The sequence below is a fragment of the Ovis canadensis genome, chromosome 1 (genome assembly GCF_042477335.2).
Source record: "Ovis canadensis isolate MfBH-ARS-UI-01 breed Bighorn chromosome 1, ARS-UI_OviCan_v2, whole genome shotgun sequence".
NCBI classification, from domain to species: domain Eukaryota; kingdom Metazoa; phylum Chordata; class Mammalia; order Artiodactyla; family Bovidae; genus Ovis; species Ovis canadensis.
The window spans coordinates 255,038,259-255,056,353 of record NC_091245.1 but is presented as its reverse complement, the minus strand read 5'-3'; positions in this window follow the sequence as shown (position 1 = coordinate 255,056,353).

Below are 18,095 nucleotides of genomic sequence, written 5' to 3'. Positions count from 1 at the left end.
CCTCTGTTGGATAGTCATGCTGGCTAAAACAGTTTGGCTTATTTGTGAATTTCCATTGTCTATGCTGGCCTTTCCCATTCCTCCTAAGGTCTAATCACCAAGCTTCTCTCTTTTTTTCCAATAGGTCTAAAGTGTCTAATCTTGGCCCTAATTTTAGAGGTGCTATAGCTGCATGAGCCACTGGAATCTGTCCCCAGCACTCGTGTCACTGGCTGGCCTGGGCTACTGTGAGCCAAACTGGAGCAAGGCCTGGGCCAGGAGGAGAGCCTTTCCTCATTTCTCTGATCCTGGCAGCACCAGGCCTGGCAGGCTCTTACTTACTCTTCCTGGGGAAGTGAACAGGAAGGACAGTGTGAAATATGAAAGAGAAACAAATCAGAAAGTTCTCTTTTTCTCTTTCCACAGCAGTTTGTGCTTCAAAAACCAGGCTGGAGAGGCATCCAAACCCTCTGAGATGGAAACTCCCATCATTTTGCAGGTCCCAGTGGTGGTGATGAGGGTGAGGGAGGCAGGGAATTAAGATTTTGGGTGGGTCAGTTCCTTGCCTGGCCAGGTGTCTTTGGAAACCACCTCTTGTTAAAGAAAAGAAGCAAATAAAAAGGGAGAAAGTAGGAGGTGGGGGAGGAAGAAACAGAAACACAGAGAGGCCTTTGCTGAGCCCATGCCTTTGTGCACCGCATTCAAACTGATTTGTACCCTTTGTAGTCTTAATTATTTGTGAGAGCAGGATAACAGGAGTACCCAGCTCACCCATTATTTCCTGCATAAAAAAAGGCACACAGAAGCCGCTGATCATTTTTGAATTAGCAAACATGATACTGAAAAAAAAAAGCATAAAAAAATTCATTAATACCATCAGGGATTAGGAGGCTGATTAAAGTGTAGCTGTTAGCGTATGCAAATGAGCGATAGGAATTTATCGGGGCCTGTGCAAGCTGTCTTGGAGCTGTAAAGCCCACGTATGTTTTTCAGCTGATTAAAATAGTTTTAAGTTCTAGAGAATTTTTTTTTTTTTTTGTAGGGAATTAAAAAAGGAGAGAGACCATCATCTCTACTTCCCCTTTTGGCGAAATTTCTCTAAAGTATACTCCAACCATTCCACTTGACTGCACTCTCCCGTGCCACCTCCTTTTCTGTAAGTGGTGAGGATGCTCATTCCAGTGACTGCAAACTGAGCTCTTCCTGATGTTTCTTTCTCTAGGAGTTTCTCAGAACTCCTGTGACAAGACAGATGGGCCCTTAGCATTGACCCAAGGGGCTACGAGGACCCTACCAGATTCTCCCCCGAGATGAACATGCCCCCTCCCCAGGATAAAGGCATATGAAAAGGTATTTGTCACTCAAGCACAGGATATCAGGTACTCCCATACATGATCACTTATTCCAGAGCCTTGGTTTTGTGAAGCAAAGCAAGGGGAGATGAGGGTGGAGAGATCAGGCAGGATGCACTTGATGAATGCTGAGTGGTCCTGGCTGCCCTTGGCCTTGAAGCAAAGGCATTGTGGGGAAAAAGGAAGAAGAGAGGGACTTCCCCTCTTTGGGACCAAATCTGAATCCCATTTTCAAGACTTTTTATTAGCATGTTAGTCTCACAATCATATCTGACTCTTTGTGAACCCATGGATGCATAGCGGTCAAGGCTCCTTTGTCCATGGGCGTCTTCAGGCAAGAATACTGGAGTGGGTAGCCATTGTCTTCTCCAAAGGATCTTTCCAACCCAGGGGCTGAACTTGGGTCTCCCACATTGCAGGCAGATTCTTTAACATCTGAGCCGCCAGGGAAGCCCTTCTATTAATATACAAGCTTTTTTTTTTCTTTTTTCCCCACTTCCAGGACTATAGAGAACTACCCAGTGACTAATGGGTATCTGTGGATAATAGTCATAATAATTACTGTTGTTTATTAAGCAATTTTAGTACTAGCCACTGTTGTAAACTCTTTTCCTTTTTCATTTCATTTGTCCTCACCACAAACATAGAAGTTAAGACTACTCGTATCCTCAATATGAAACAAAATAAATCCAGAATCTGAACCTTTCTTATTATCCATATTGCTAGCCTACTGGTTCAAGCTGCTACCTTCTCTAATTTGGATTTTGTGGTATTTTTCCTAACTGGCTGCTTGCTTCTACTCTTGACCCTGACTCTGTCCAGACTGTTCTAAGGAGTCGTATAATATATGACAGAGACATCATATCATCCTTCTGCTCAAAGCCCTCTGTAGCTCTCCTTTTTGCTTAGAGTAAGAGCCAAAGTAAAGCCTTTTGGAGGATGGAGGGAATTAAAAAGTGCTCACTGAATTTAGAAAGCATCTTGAGACTGAAGAATGAGTCAGGCAACTCCATACAGTCAATGGATCACTTTATTATATATAGGGTAACACACTCACGGGGTGGGATGGAGACTGGGCATACAATGATCTGGAAGCATTCATAACTAAACTTTGTACTGCAAGAGGACCATGGGGACAATTTAAAAGTTAACCTAGGGCTTGGGGGTAAGTCCTTGGAGACGGGACACGCAGTGGGTAAACAGTCTCTCAGGCACCGGGAAAACATCAGGAAAGTTTTCATCTTTGTTTGGGGACTAATAGAGCATAGAAGCTATCTGATCCTAATGATTATTAAGCAATGTCTATCAACCACAAAGACCTTGACAACAGAGAAGTGATTCACTGCACAGTACAGTCCTCGGTAGGGTCAGCAGAAGAAGAAAGGAATTGTAGGGCCCCAAGATGGTGTCAGTTACGCTAACAGCAATATAATCACTTGCTTGGCTACACAAGTTGCTCTATTCTCTCACCTTATTTCCCCTCCAGACACTCCACTCCAGACACATTATCTTAGTTTTCCTCAAAAGCTCCAGCATCTTTTTTATCTTGCTTTACTTTTTCTTCCTTCCAAAGCACTTATTTATTATATATCATTTATAAAGTACCTATTTATTATGTTTACTATCCGTTGCACCTGCTAAACTATAAACTCCCTGAAGGAAGGGATCTTTGTCTATTTTATTCAGCAGTGTATCTCATGCATCTAGACAAGGTATTTATATCAGCTCAGTCAATAATTACTTGTTGATTTATAGAGATTCAAAGTATGTATTTATAAACATTTTCATAAATAATAAAAAATATATTATCAAAGTCCCAAGAAGTTAGGAACTATGTCTGACTTGGTTATCACTCTACCCCTAGCAATGAACCCATGGTAGGCAAGAAATAAATATTGACTGAGTGAATAAATAAGTGGAATTAAACTTGTCAACCAATATTTTTGTGAAGCAATACCAATTTTCAGTCTGGTCATATAATTTAAAATAAACCTTATCCGAAGAAGGGAGGGATGGACTGGGAGTTTAGTGTTAGTAGATGCAAACTGTTATATATAGAATGGATAAAGAGCAAAGTCCTAGTGTATACCACAGGGAACTATTGTCAATATCTTGGAATTAAACCATAATGGAAAAGAATATAAAAAGAGTATATATATGTGTATAACTGAGTCACTTTTCTATACAGCAGAAATTAGCACAGCATTGTAAATCAACTACAATGAAAAACCTATAAAATAAACCTTATCCATTAGTATTTAAATGATGCTTATTTAAGACCCAAACATTTACTTAAAAAATATTTTTTTTTCAGTCTGACAAAATAAGTGTTATAAGAGAAGCTTCTAATTTTTTGAAAGGGTTGACTGATTCCAGCTGGAGTGGTTCTGTAAGGTGTTGGCAACTGAATGGGGCTTTACAGCATGATCTAGTTGACCAAGTTGAAACAGTAGACTGACTTGGGTTCAAATCCTAGCTCTGCCACTTACTGATGGAGTTATTTTGGTCAGACCATTTGACTTTTCTGAGCCTCATTTTCTGTATCTGTAAAATAAGGATAAAAATAACCTTTTCCTCACAGGGTTGTCATGAGGTTTACTTGAGATATCACAAGTAAAAGCTCTCATATGGTGCTGCTGAGGGTCAGTATCATTAATAATATTTTATAGTGCAGGAAATGGCAACCCACTCCAGTATTTTTGCCTGGAAAATCCCATGGGCAGAGGAACCTGGTAGTCCATGGCGTCATAGAAGAGTTGGACATAATTTAACAACTAAACAACAAGTTCACTTATCAAATAAAAGATAGTTTTATGAATGAAAACAGAGTTGGAAAGTCTAGCTTTTTTGAATGAAGTATAGACATTGTCTATAGAAGCAGAAGGGTTTGAAGAAAAGCCGGAGTGATGTTTATTGTTAGGTTTTTTTTTTTTCAATTTGACTAAATGAATCAGTGAATCAACTATTACATGCTTAGTTGTAACTATTACCTGTTATTTATAAACTAGTTATTGTGAGTGACTCAGAGAAATGGAAGAGGTGGTTTTTGTCCCCAGTTCATGCTAGAATCTGGTAGGTAGGACTTGATATAATGGACATCCATTATTTAGCAGATCAATATCCATTTACCCTTCTCCTGGTCACACTGTCTGGATTTTTCTATGGGAAATCACCCTGTCTCTCTACCAAAGGCAGCTAGTATACTATTGGCACCAATCCCACTCCAGGTATTCAATGGACCTAGGCTCTGCCTCAGCCGATCAGGGCGTTGTCTTTCCCCGGCCTCGTGATTGGTTCAGCGGTGGGCACACGACCCAATCAGAGTCAGTGAGACTCAATGAGACTTTTATTGGGCCTGCTGTTTTCCTCATTTGAGGTGAACCCAAGAGGAGGTTGGAGAAGGCAGTGGCAACCCACTCCAGTACTCTTGCCTGGCAAATCCCGTGGACGGAGGAGCCTGGTAGGCTGCAGTCCATGCGGTCGCTAAGAGTTGGACACGACTGAGCGACTTCACTTTCACTTTCATGCATTGGAGAAGGAAATGGCAACCCACTCCAGTGTTCTTGCCTGGAGAATCCCAGGGACGGGGGAGGCCTGGTGGGCTGCCGTCTCTGGGGTCGCACAGAGTCGGACACGACTGAAGCGACGCAGCAGCAGCAGCAGCCGCAAGAGGAGGTAAGGCTGAAACTGGAGTAAACACCATGTCTCCACAGGGAAGAAAACATTTTGAAAATGGGACCCATTATAGAGCTTGCGGGAGGGGCAGGAGAGAGAGAGAGAAGTATTCATAGAATCAAAACATATTTGAACCCGGATTTTTTCAGTTATTGGGCCAATATGTTTTCTTCTTGTTTAAGTCACGTTGTGTTGAGATTTCTGTTCCTTGTGACACCAAAAGCATCCTAACTGATACCCTTAATAATAATTCATGAAAAGGCAGAGCAACAAGAAACAAACAATCCTCATATACCCACAAAACAAAAATGAAGAGAAGTCTGTCATGATTGGCTAACCGACAGTGTGGAGGCTAACAATGACTGTGAGCAGTCAAAGGGGAAGGTCCCTCCTTCAGGAACTGGTGGCTGCGGGCAGTCGCTCCTATCACTCTGTCTTCTTGTGCAGCTGCCAGTGACCCTTGTAATTAGCAGGAAGGACTGTCACACAGCTTTGGGAGCCAGGTTGTTGGTCATTTAAGGCTCATGCCATCTTTCAGATGTCCTTCCTTACAAACGGGAAGGACATGGATTCAGATAATACCTAATGTTGGCTTAAATTTTCATCTTATGAGGAGCAGTAAGTTTTGCCCAACTTCACCACCCTTTGACTTTTCTTCATACAGGTCCTATTCTCAACTCCCATCAGTATATGTTGTCAGCTGTCAGCCTCATGGATCTCCCTCCCAGTGATTGTGGGCAGACTACACAAGAAGAGCAAAAGCACTTGTGAAATACACATTCCCGTTTGACTTGTTCCCAATGAGGGGACTTTTGGTTCTATTCAACATATATAGCTAAATTCTCATGTTATGCTGGGGACAAAATATAGCCATTGGCCTATTCAAAAATTTAAATTTACATCGTAATAATACATCCCCTTGAGGAGTTTACAAAATACAACCAGTCCCTCACCTTCATCTTAAATTCTCTCACAAATTTGTGTTAGTTCTCTCCTCATTTTCAACAAAGATCTGGTGGGATTGAGCTTAATCAGTGAATCCTCCTTTCCTGCTTACATGCCTGTACATGCCTATTAGGCACACTTTAGAGAGCTAAACACCAAAACCACATTTCTTTATCATTATTCTTATGGATCATATCTTGTTAGTGCTGCTGATTAATTGTGTTGGGCATGTCTTTAGCAAGAGTATGTGAGGTGCAGAAGATTGTTGGTTTGGGAAGGGAACTGATGGCAAATACCTTTTCTTAAAAAATAGGGTTCATTTTGATTAGTCAGCATTTTGGTACAGCTGAGCATCGAATCACATTTGAGCATACTCCCTGAAAATGAAGTGGACATTTTGTTTATGGTAAACCTATTGTCTTTTTGTCACTGCTCACCTACAACAGGTGAATTCCAACCTGATGCTGGTCTTAAATGTTTTAGAGAGAGTATAGTGAATGTTTTGTTAAGATATTTGACATCAGTTTCCTTCCCTGTGCCAATAATTTCAATTCTGTACCTACTATACACTTTCTAAAATGACATGCAATTTTTTTTCTCTTGGCCTTGCTGTGTGACATGTGGGACCTTAGTTCCCCCGCCAGGGATTGGACCCATGCCCTCTGCAGTAGAAGTGCAGAAGTCTTAACTACTGGACCAACTAGGGAATTCCCAAGACATACAATTTGTATGATGCAGACAGTCTTTGAATGAAGACAAATAGGAGTGTGAACAAGAGATCTGGCTGTTCTGCCCCAGCACAACTAAGGAAGTCTTCTCTGCCTGAGTTGAAAAACTAAAGTCCTTATGTCTACCTGTCATGACAAATCGGAATAAGAGAATCTGTTCTTTGTGTCCAATTCTGCAGCATAGATTAAGATCCAGCCATAAACTAGCACTGGTTTCTGCTCCTGATGACACCATTATCATTTTTAAACTTATCATTTATTCATTAAAGCAATCTCAGAGCTTATGGGGTTGTTGACAGAACATAAATATAAACGGAAAAATAAATCATACAATCAAAGTCCTCAAGAGCTGCCTGGGACTTCAAGGTCAACTGGTCCAATCCCCTGTTGCAATGATGTAGCCATCAGATTCTTTACTTCTATCTCCATGTCTTTGTTTCTAAAATCTCCTTTTAAGATGAAGGACCTCTATATGGGGTGCACTAGGTGTTTTATAAAAATATTTATTTTAATTAATTAATTTATTTGGCTGTGCTGAGTCTTAGTTGTGGCATGTGGGATCTTCAATCTTCATTGTGGCATGAGAAATCTTTAGTTTCGGCATGTGGTATATAGTTCTCTGACCAGGGATCAAAACTAGACTCCCTGCATTGGGAATCTGAAGTCTTAGCCATTGGACCACTAGAGAGGCCTAAGGGCTTATTAGGTCTTACGCTTTTATCTGGCCCTTAAGATAATGTGTCCTGTGGTTTGCTTCCCCTTTGTTATGCCTCAGCTGAGATCTCACTGTTTCAGGCTTAGGGATGTTTCTCCCTATAGTCTAGCCCATTCTGGTCTTCTTAGATCCAGGCTGAATATGGTGAGTCGTCCTTAGTGCTTTTCCTATGCTGAACCTGCTGGTTCTCTGGCCATTGATATCACCTAGCTAGACACCTTTTTCAAAACATCCATGCTTACCTTTAATTGACATATAGTACTGGACAACATGACAGCAAATAGTGATATAGAATAGCAAGATGAAAATCCTTTCACATATACATATCCTAGTGTAAAAACACATACACATACCCCTTCAAGTTACATGACTTCACACGAGTAACAACTTCTCTGGGCCTCAATTATTTTTCATAAAGTGATGAGTTGGACTAGATGAGCTCATGTACCTTTCATGGTTCTGTTCTAACAGATGAAGACTAAATACATTTTCAGAATGAATATAGAAAGCAATTGTATTCAGATATTTCCTGACACATGGAAACATTTGAGTAGCACAGAAGAAAATAAAAGGTATGTCACAAATCTCTTCACTGAAGCAATTTGCCTATGTAGATTATGAACTTGACTTTCCCTTTTTAAGAAAACCTTACTTGTAGGCCTTGGATATATTTTAATTGGTCAAATAATAGTTCTGGAAAGAATGTTAAGAAATGACCTAGTTTAAATACTTTAGAACTGGAAGCTTGATTTTAGTTCCTGCTGCCAATGTTATTAATATTTTTGATGCAATTCTATTATTATTTTTTTTTGTTGCCGTTTTTCCACTAGTGAACACGGATCCCAGGTAACCTGACAGAAAGTCTGTAAAACAGATGGAGTACTGTGTTTGATTCTGCTGTATGTGTAGTACAGACAGCCTTGTAGATCACAGGTTTTTTTTGTGTGTGTGTGCATGTAGATGCTCTGAACTAGGTCATATCATCTTGAGAGTAGCAGTTAAGGGGAGGGTAGCATTCCCCTCTGACCTTTGCCCTAGTACACAGTAAGATTCAGAAGGGCTTGGTGAGTGGTTGACAGAAGGCCAGAAACCCATGGGCTAGTTCAAGGCATTCACCCTTTCCCATGCATCAACCTTAAACAAACAAACAAGGTTTCTGATAAGTAATTTGAGTTTTATTCATTTTTAACTTTGTTCTTTTGCTATTCACAGTCATGGTGAACAAACTCAACATTCTGCCAATGTCTGAAGGGAGATAAAAGGGGAGAGAAGTTGAACCCCCAGAGCAACATATATGAAATATAAATGCCTGAAATATAAAACAGCTAGCACTGTTCTTCCATCAAATTCCAAGGTGCAGTTTTCTAGCTATTTGTATTTTGTGATTATATAAAAGAAAAAAAGAATAAAGTTTCAGATGAAAAATAAGCAATGAGGCTATGGAAAATGCTTACAACATTATTTTCATTGTTCAGAAACCAAAATCAGCCTAAGCTAAAGTGTCTTGCTGATGTCCCTAAAATATTCCATCTTTGGACAGAACCATTAACTATTTTTAAAAAGCCAATAATCAATAAGCCTTAATTTGTTGCACTGACATTTGTGCAGGTTTCATCTAGATGAAATTAATTAGAAAGAAAATGGTTTCTCAGCGATTGGCAAGGGGAAGGGGGTCTGTGGCAAGATAAGTTTGACCCTGTGTCTTGGAAACATTTTAATGAGGTGAGGCCTCAGTGTATTTGGATCTGGCTGCTTGTTGAGTGTGCACTGACATTTCTAATGGGCTACCCGAGGTTTCAAAAGTGGGCCAATGACTTTGAAGGCATTTCACGGGTCACTGAAGTTCTAGATGGATAAAGATGGTAATAAGACTGAATAAAATGTACACAGCATGTGAATTAAACATCTGGGAGAAAGAGATGTGAAGAACAATCTCACCAAGAACGCGGTACCCCTCCCTCCACATTCTCAGCTGAGACACTAGTTTCTGAACACTGTTCACTGAAGTTCAGTCTGATCCCAACTGGCAGACACCAAAGGATGATTCTGCTATGAAGGGTCCTCTGCCCATCCCTGTCAGTGCCATTCACTTAGGTTAACCAGGTTCTGAGAAGAGTGGGAAAAGGTTATTCATGCCAGAGTCCTTGGGGGATAGCACTTGCTTTAATTACTTTAGAACCCTTCATATCAATGAGACTAATGGAATTAGACAAGGAAAACACTACCAAGACTTGATCAAATACATTGGAATTTCCCCCTTGGCATGTAATTAGGTTAAGAAGAGTGATTTAGAGTAAATCCAAGGTACTAGCTCATCATTAACGTTAAGTCTCCAGAGGAGACCAGAAGAGGCTGGACATTGAGGTTTTGAGCATTTGGGGTTACAAGTCACTTGGAAAAATGCTGAGCTATCTGGAAGGTCAGTTCTGCTTGGGCCCAGGGCCTCTGGGGGTTGGGGAGGGGTAGCAGGGGCTGAATGTGGTGGGCTTCCTGATTGCAACATGAACACTCTCTTTTGAATCATCTTTTCCAGTGTGGATCCCCTTTCTCCTTGTGTGACCTCGCTTTACCTCTTGGGCAGATTCAGAGGGACGCTTTGTGTTGGGCAAGGGCTCTGCCAGTAGGTTAGAAGATGAAAGCAGCCAAATGAAAAAGGATGAGACAAGAAGACTTCAAAAAAAGTGTCATGGTCTAAAATATGTTTTTCCCTGAAACTATCTAAGATTTATATAAAACCTTAAGACATGAAGGCAGCACAGAAATGGTTGTGGGCATCAGGAGGGCCCAGAAATGTTTGTGCACTGCTTTTGGGTTCCTGTATAAGTTATCACCAGAGAAGGCAATGGCACCCTACTCCAGTACTCTTGCCTGGAAAATCCCATGGATGGAGGAGTCTGGTGGGCTGCAGTCCATGGGGTTGCTAAGAGTCGGACACGACTGAGCGACTTCACTTTCACTTTTCACTTTCATGCATTGGAGAAGGAAATGGCAACCCACTCCAGTGTTCTTGAAGGAACTGAGGCACAGAGAGTTTTAGAAACCTATGGAAGGTCACACTGTTGGCATGTGGAAGAAGCCAGTCTCAGTGCATTTTGATCACCATTTTGATCACCAATTACATCTGCCGTGAGAAGTCCACAGCAGATGTCCACACTGGCTTCACCACTCAGGAATGTTTCTCTATGATGGAGTAATAAAGGGATAAATAATGGTTTCCTAGGGAGGAAAGGTTGAGAAAGAAAGTTAGAAAGAAAAAGACTGCATAAAGATGAAGGGAAATCAACATCAATGTTGGTGACACATGGCTCTGTGGAGAAAGGGGTATTTCTGCATCAGTAGAGCTATACAAGCATGAGACCTTCCACATAAAGGATGAAATTGGCCCCTCTAATAAGGTACCTCCAGAGGCACGTGGAACACCAGGCAGGCATGGAGGTGACAGGCATCTAGATAGTCCCCCAGGAAAGAGGCATGTCTTGCAGGCTGGGAAAGAGGTGAGAACAGTGCTGTGTACAGCAACCAAATACCGGTCAGAGATGGGCTGCCTTCTAGACTCATAAATCCAGAATATGACAAAATGGACTGCAAGACTTTGAAAATCCGCATGACCTCCTTTTTCTGCTGATTTGCATGTCTTCATTCCAAACTATTACTTAAGGCCCTCACCCTGTGTCAGGAGTTGGGGACACAAAAGGAAATAAGGTAGCAACTTTGCCTTCAAAGAGATTGCGGTTGCAACAGAAAGAAACTGGTGATTGATGCTAAAATGGGGATATAGAAAGGTCACAGTTCAGACTCAGAGGAGGCAGAGGGCAGCTCCATGTGGGAGTGTTTGGAGTCCTTAGCACTAGGTAGAAACAGAAAAGAGGGAAGGATGTTTGGGGGTAAAAATTAGAGAAATTACAGTACTCAAAAGGATTCACAGTTCTGGATAGGAACCTGAAAGACTCGGGAGTAGAGGAGAATTTTCTATTTCTCTGTTTACCTATTAAAAGAAAGGAGGCAGTAGTCAATGAAGAGTAGATTATGGGCTGTCTTGAAGAGAAGGATTTGTTTTCCCACCTCATTTAAGAACTGATGGATAAGGACAAAGGCACACTCTGAGGCTGTGTTTGATTAAAGAGCCGCACGCTCACTATTGAGCCTTTCAGCCTGAGTAGGAGAAAGAAACATCTAAACAAGCTTGGGAATCTGGACACTCAGAAGGTCCATGTGTATGATCCTTGAAGAAAAAGGATCCTAGTTCAATTGAAGGAGTACAAGATGGGGAATCAGATATAGGGTTTTAACTCAGGTTTTGCAATGAATTAGTTATGTGGACTTGGATAACTGACTTCCCTCTCTGGACCTCAGTTTCACTTCATTGTCTGTAAAATGAAGAGGTTGGACTGACTAGCCGGCCTCTGTGTTTCTTCTCAATGACACACCTAATTTTCTTTAATTCTAATTCTCTGAGAAATGGATCAGGACTAACACAGCCTCCCTCAGGTGAGGGCAAGAAGGCAAGCACACTCAGAACGGGAGCTTCCCTGGTGGCTCAGTGGTAAAGAATTCTCCTGGCAATGTAGGAGACATGGGTTTGATCCCTGATCCTGGAAGATCCCACATGCTGTGGAGTAATTTAGGGCTATAACTATTGAGTCCGCATTTTAGAGCCTAGGAGCTGCAGCTACTGAACCCTCATGTGGAAACTATTGAAGTCTGAGCGCACTAGAGCCCATGCTCTGCAACAGGAGAACCACTGCAACGAGAAGCCCATGCTGCAACTAGAGAAAATCCCACACAGCAGAACAGTCAGAAACAAATAGATAATTTTTTTTTTTAAAGAACTTTAACATGGAGAGGGAAAGGCATTCACCAACCAAAGCTGAGACCTGCAGCTTGATTGGCCTGGTTCGCTGTGCCAGTGTGGTAGAAGAAAAGGAAGGGGAGGAGCCTCGCAATTCCAAAAGAAAGCCTACTTCTCCAGGAAATCCAGGGTTAACTGGGAGAAACTTCCAGGTGAATTTCTCAGAAGTGGGAGCAGGATGCTGCTTTCACCAGCAGAAGCTGCAGGTTGGCCAAAGAGAGCCAAGACCAGGTGCTACAGGACAAGGCTTGAAATACGCCTCCTGAGCTGGTGAGTGCAGGGTGGGGGGCTTCACCAACTGCACTAAAATCAGAATGCCAGATAAGTTCTTGGCTTGATCTGCTATTTAATCACAGAGAAAGTAGAGACAGCATGAGAGGATCTACTCCTTTGAACTCAGTTCTTATTCAGAACAAAACGCTCAAGGCAAGAGGATAAATTTTTTTGGCTTAAAAAAATATATGTTTGTAAAGCACAAAGTTCAAGAAATGGATAGTGGGGCAAGTTGGTTCTATAGCCTTAAAAAGAATAACCTTTTCATAAGAGAGTTTACTCTGATTTGTTTTTCACCTTGAGCCTCACTGAAGCCACACAGGGTGGGCTGATTTTGCAAATGAAGAAGCAAGCCATGGAAAACCTGATGAAAACCTGAGTCTTTCTGGGGCATCATCCTACTGCCTCGCTGGAGCAACTTGCACCAATAGACACATTTTTATCCAATCTAAAGCAAGGACTTTCTGTCCTTGCAGGGATATTTGCACAATACAGAAAAAGATAAAGAGGAAAAATGTAAACAACCAATCCAGAGATAACTGGCATTATTTTTAGATTCCCCCCTCAACCCACTTCTTATTTTGAAAAATCAAAAAGTTGAAAGGTACTGAGACTCTGTTAACCCTTCACCCAGATTCACCAGTTATCAACATTTTACCATGTTGGCTTATCCATCTTTGCTCTACTGTTTGGAGGTAATTTGCAGACATCATGATATTTCATCCCTGAATATTTCAGAATATGTATCATAAGAATAAGTTCATTTCCCTACAAAGTCATAATAGCATTATCACAACCAAAATTTTAATATTGATTGAATAATATCATCTAAGAATTAATCTATACTCAGATTCCTCAGTAGTCATCTAAATGCCCTTTGTAACCTTTTGACTTTGATCCAAGATCTAATCAAGTTCCATGTTTTGCATTTGATGTCATGTCTCTTTAGTATGCTTTAAACAAGAACAGTCCCCCACGGGTTTTTGTTTGTTTGTTTTGATCTAGTCTAGGCCAGTTGGAATAGTTTTCAGATTTCGTGGTCATCATGAGATTTGTGATAAACATTTTTGGCAAGAATACCGCATAGAGTATGCTTTGTAGTTTGGAGATTTAATTTCCTATACTGAACCTATATAGTTTTTCTAATAAAAAAGACTAATACATGTTATTATTTTTTTTTAAAAAAAAAGCTTTCAAAAATATTCCAACAATATTCCAACACTTGGTGATTGGCACTATGCCTAATACATTGTTCACTGAATTTTTAAATGAGTTCATACACTGCCTCTATTGGTAATGAGCCTCTTGTCCTTGGAAGTAGTCAAGCAGAGGCTGAATTACCCGTGAAGAAAAGAGTTGAAGAGGGGATTTGGCATTGAGAGGAAGTCTTTGCTTTTGACTTTGGTGGAGTTTCCTGGAGAGTTTGTTTTTCCCATATCTCAAATTAGAATGTAACGTGAACATTACTATTGAAATTTTTTGAAGTTCTTCCACATCTTTTTCTCTCTCTTTGTTATTAAGTTCCTTCTTTTCTTTGTCATCATTTTCTTGACTGCTTCTCAGGACTTTACAAGACTTTTCAGCCTGTGATATCAAGAATGCCTTATTATACTCTTTTGGAACCAGTAAGGAGTTGAGCTGTCCCAGAGGAAACTGGACCAGCCTGGGGAAGAGCTGTTTGTTCTAGAAAAATAGTTCAGGACACCCAAGTGTGTCCATCAGCAGAGAGTTGTGTAGAGACCTAGAAGTGGTGAGGGAGTATGAAGAAACCACCTGCACCAGGTTTTTTAAGAGGATGCCTCTACCATATTTCCTAGTTTTATTAGCAAATTCTGTATCCTGGGTTGCCTTTAATTTCGAAGGGTCTTTTTGAAGTTTGTGCCTCTACGTCGTGCATGGAAAGAATAGCTTCCATCCGCCTGTGTGGGGCTGTTGCATTATTCCACTGGCTTTTTTTCCCCCTGGGCTTGCCTGGGTAATGTTCTTCTCTTACAAATTTCATCTCACTGCACTGTGCATTGAAACGACGCAGTTATGGAGCGCACAGGGAAAAAAATTATAATGCCATTAAAAGTTATCATAAATTTCAGATCAGCATCACTTCTAATCCGATACACAATTTTACTGCCTCTATAAAGTAGGTGATTTGCAGTGGTCTGAGGCGTCTCCTGGAGCGTTTTACTTCTTTTTAAATTAAACACACCAACTTTGTGCTGAATTCAGAGTGTGGACATAAAAAAAGGGGTAAAAAGGAGAGGGAAGGGACATCAGATGGGAATTGCAATTGAATCTTTATATATGCCATCTTGGCACTGTGGTACTAAATATAGTGCCAGGTAAATAGATGTGCTGAAATATTCAGAATAAAAAACAAATGTTCCAATAGCAGAAGCAGTGAGCTCTGAGAATGTTTCCACAGTGGGTGTGCTTAAAATAATAAAATACTGTTGTTTAAGACTACTCAATCCTAGAAAACCTTATGTTGTAAAAAAAATATAGTGCTGGTATTTGTGTGAGGAGCTGTGTTTGCTGAACATATATAAGTATATAAAAACTCCTAGGAAATTAAATAGAATATAAGGAGCTTGATTTTACTGGTTGGAAAGTTATACTGATTATTTCTTTGAGGTGCATTAACTCTTTCTGGAAGCTTAGGCCATCAGAAGTTGTCATTTACTAAATGGTTACCGAATATCCTGAAATGTGATCTTCCCAGCAGGGGCTGGGGCATTAGCCCAGGTATAGACAGGTGTATTCTGTATACACAGAGGTGGTGCACACCCAAGTGTTAGTACAAAAGAGAATGTGTTCAGAGGCTTTCTGGTTGAGAGGATTTAACTGAATGGTGACATTGGTTCTCCATCACACTCAGATGCTATTGTCCAAAAAGAAAAAAAACAATCATTTTGCTAACTACCTACTTTATGCAATATTCTGAGCCAAATACTGAAGATCCTAATTAAAAACCCCAAAACTTATAGGTCTACCCTCAAGAAGGTCTCATTTTAGAGTGTTGTATGTGTTAGTCACTTGCCATGTCCAACTCTTTACAATCCTATGGACTGTAGCCCTCTAGGCTCCTCTATTCATGGAATTCTCCAGGTAAGAATACTGGAGTGGGTTGCCATTGCCTTCTTCAGGGGATCTTTCTGACCCAGGGGTCAAACCCGAGTCTCCTGCATTGCAGGCAGAGTCTTTACCAACTGAGCCACCAGGGAAGCCTGCTTTATAGGAAGTCAACTAATGATTCCAATAGAACATATTCAAGTTTGTCATAGATGTCCATGATCACTGGAAGTGCACAGGGGAGAGGAAGTCACATGTCCATTGTGGTACAATGAAATATGACGACTTCTATCCCTTTCAAATTGGATCTAAGTTCTCTAGTCCAAATATTTTCAGCAATACTAGTTGATAAATCAACAAATAATGTATTAAACAAATATGCATTCAGTTCTGGCTACTATATGTTATTTATTTTCATGCTTATTACACTGCCTGCAATAATCAGAAATGAACCAAATATTTTTTGAATTAATGAAGCTAGCGATACCAAAATGAATAATAATACCCAGCATGCAACACACTTTGCATTTGAAAGGTGTTCTTACTTTGGCTATTTAATCCTTTACAATAAGGTAGGTATTATTTCAACTTTACAAATGGAAAAACAGAGACTCTGTGAGGGAAAGTGATTTCTCCCTAAACATGTACCGGACTGGAGTGAATCCAGATCAACTTGTTGCATATTTGCCTTTGTTCTGCACCAGCTGGCTTGTGTGTGATGCACATGTACAATTGTTGGTGTGGATGAATCATGTGTGGGGCCCCTGGGAGGGCTGTGACAACAGGTTGTGGTGTCACGGCTGACTCCCAGTAGAACCAGAGGACCTGGACATAATTGTGAACTGTGGTGACTAATAATTGCTCTTGTGATGTTCTGTGGATTGACTGTAACAGATTAGATGGACAGAAAGCTTTGATCATGGTGCAATACCAGAGTCAGGTAATAGTGCATAACACTATGGGCATGTAATACCTGTCAGCTCACTATATAATCTCTTGCAGTCCTCGCTACATTCCTGTAAGGTGGGTGCTGTTATCATCAGCCCTATCTTATGGATGAAGAAATCACGGCAGAGAGAGATTAAGAAATTTGCCTAAGGTTATACAGGTGAATATGTTGGAGTTAGGATTCTAGTCCAGACAATTCACCTCGAGTTTGTTGCCTGGAAATAATAGGACATAGTTTATTCATCTCATTTGTGTTGATGGGTGTCCTCATTATTACCGGAGACAGTGTGCTCTGCTAAGAGATGGTTAAATAGAGGTGCGACATGCCCTATTATTAATATAAGAAGTAGCTACCATTGTGTGGAAATGATCGAATGAACGAATGAGTAAAGTCATTTCTAGGTATTACTGGAAAATAATGTATTGCTAATCTCATGAAGGATAATCATACACATTTCCTAGTATTTTGTATTTTGAAATCAGGTTTTATTTGTTCAGCAGTGTCAGCAAAGTTGGACTTCCTGATGTGAAATACAATCTGTTGTGAACCCTAAGTATCTATTAACTGGCTAATTAATGCATTTAGTAAACTAATTAGTGAACATTTGATAAGTGCCTGCTAGTGCCTTAGATACTCTGATAGGAGTTCATCTCTCATATCACTGTTGTCTTTAATTAAGGCCAGCCATCTTACCTGAAACACGGATGTTTAGCCTTTAAATGAAAATAAATACCAAGGAATTGGTGATAACTCTTCACTCCCATGAATATTGTGTGATATTTGGAATTGACCTGGAGTTAAGATTATGTTTAAACATACACTGAAACTGGTAGGACTTGGAACAATTGTGAAAACCTTCATCTTGCCTCGTTTGCGGGACTTTTAAAATGTGATGAAACTTTAATGACAAAGGTTGGCTGGCCTTGAGGGAAGAAGAGCTGTGGACTGTGTCCTGTGTCTGGCCACTCCTTAGGGCCCAAAATGCAGGCACATTTGCCATTTTACTGAGGAAGACTGGAGCTCATGACACCCTGAAGTCAGGGGCTTAAATAAAAGTATGATTGACAATGATGAAGTTAGGGCTGGGAAAAGAATATGTCATTAATGAATGACTCTTAATTAAACAATAAATTATTTCGCTTTGTAATGCTTACAATAGTTTAAAGTAAGTTTTCAGATACTTTGGTGAGATAATCCAACTGAGCTTAAAGAATGTGAATAGAATTTTTAAAATGGCATTTTTGTATCCAATTCAAATTAACAAAGCTTTTCAGCTAGCAACAAATACTAGCGTTGCTTCATAGTGGAGATCAGTAATTTTATTATATAAGAAATTCTATACAACAGATTGGATCAGTTAGGGAGGTGTTCAGTTGCAAGTAATAGAAAAATCTGACTTATAGTGATATAAATACAGGGGACTTTTTAAGAAACATATTTACATCTAGTGTAAATAGATGTCTCAGATGTCTAGAGTTAGGTGGCTGAAGGTTTTGGTTTAGTGTTTCAGTGGAAGCAGGCTTAGTTTTTATATTTCAGCTTGGCTCTCTCATGGTTGCAGTAT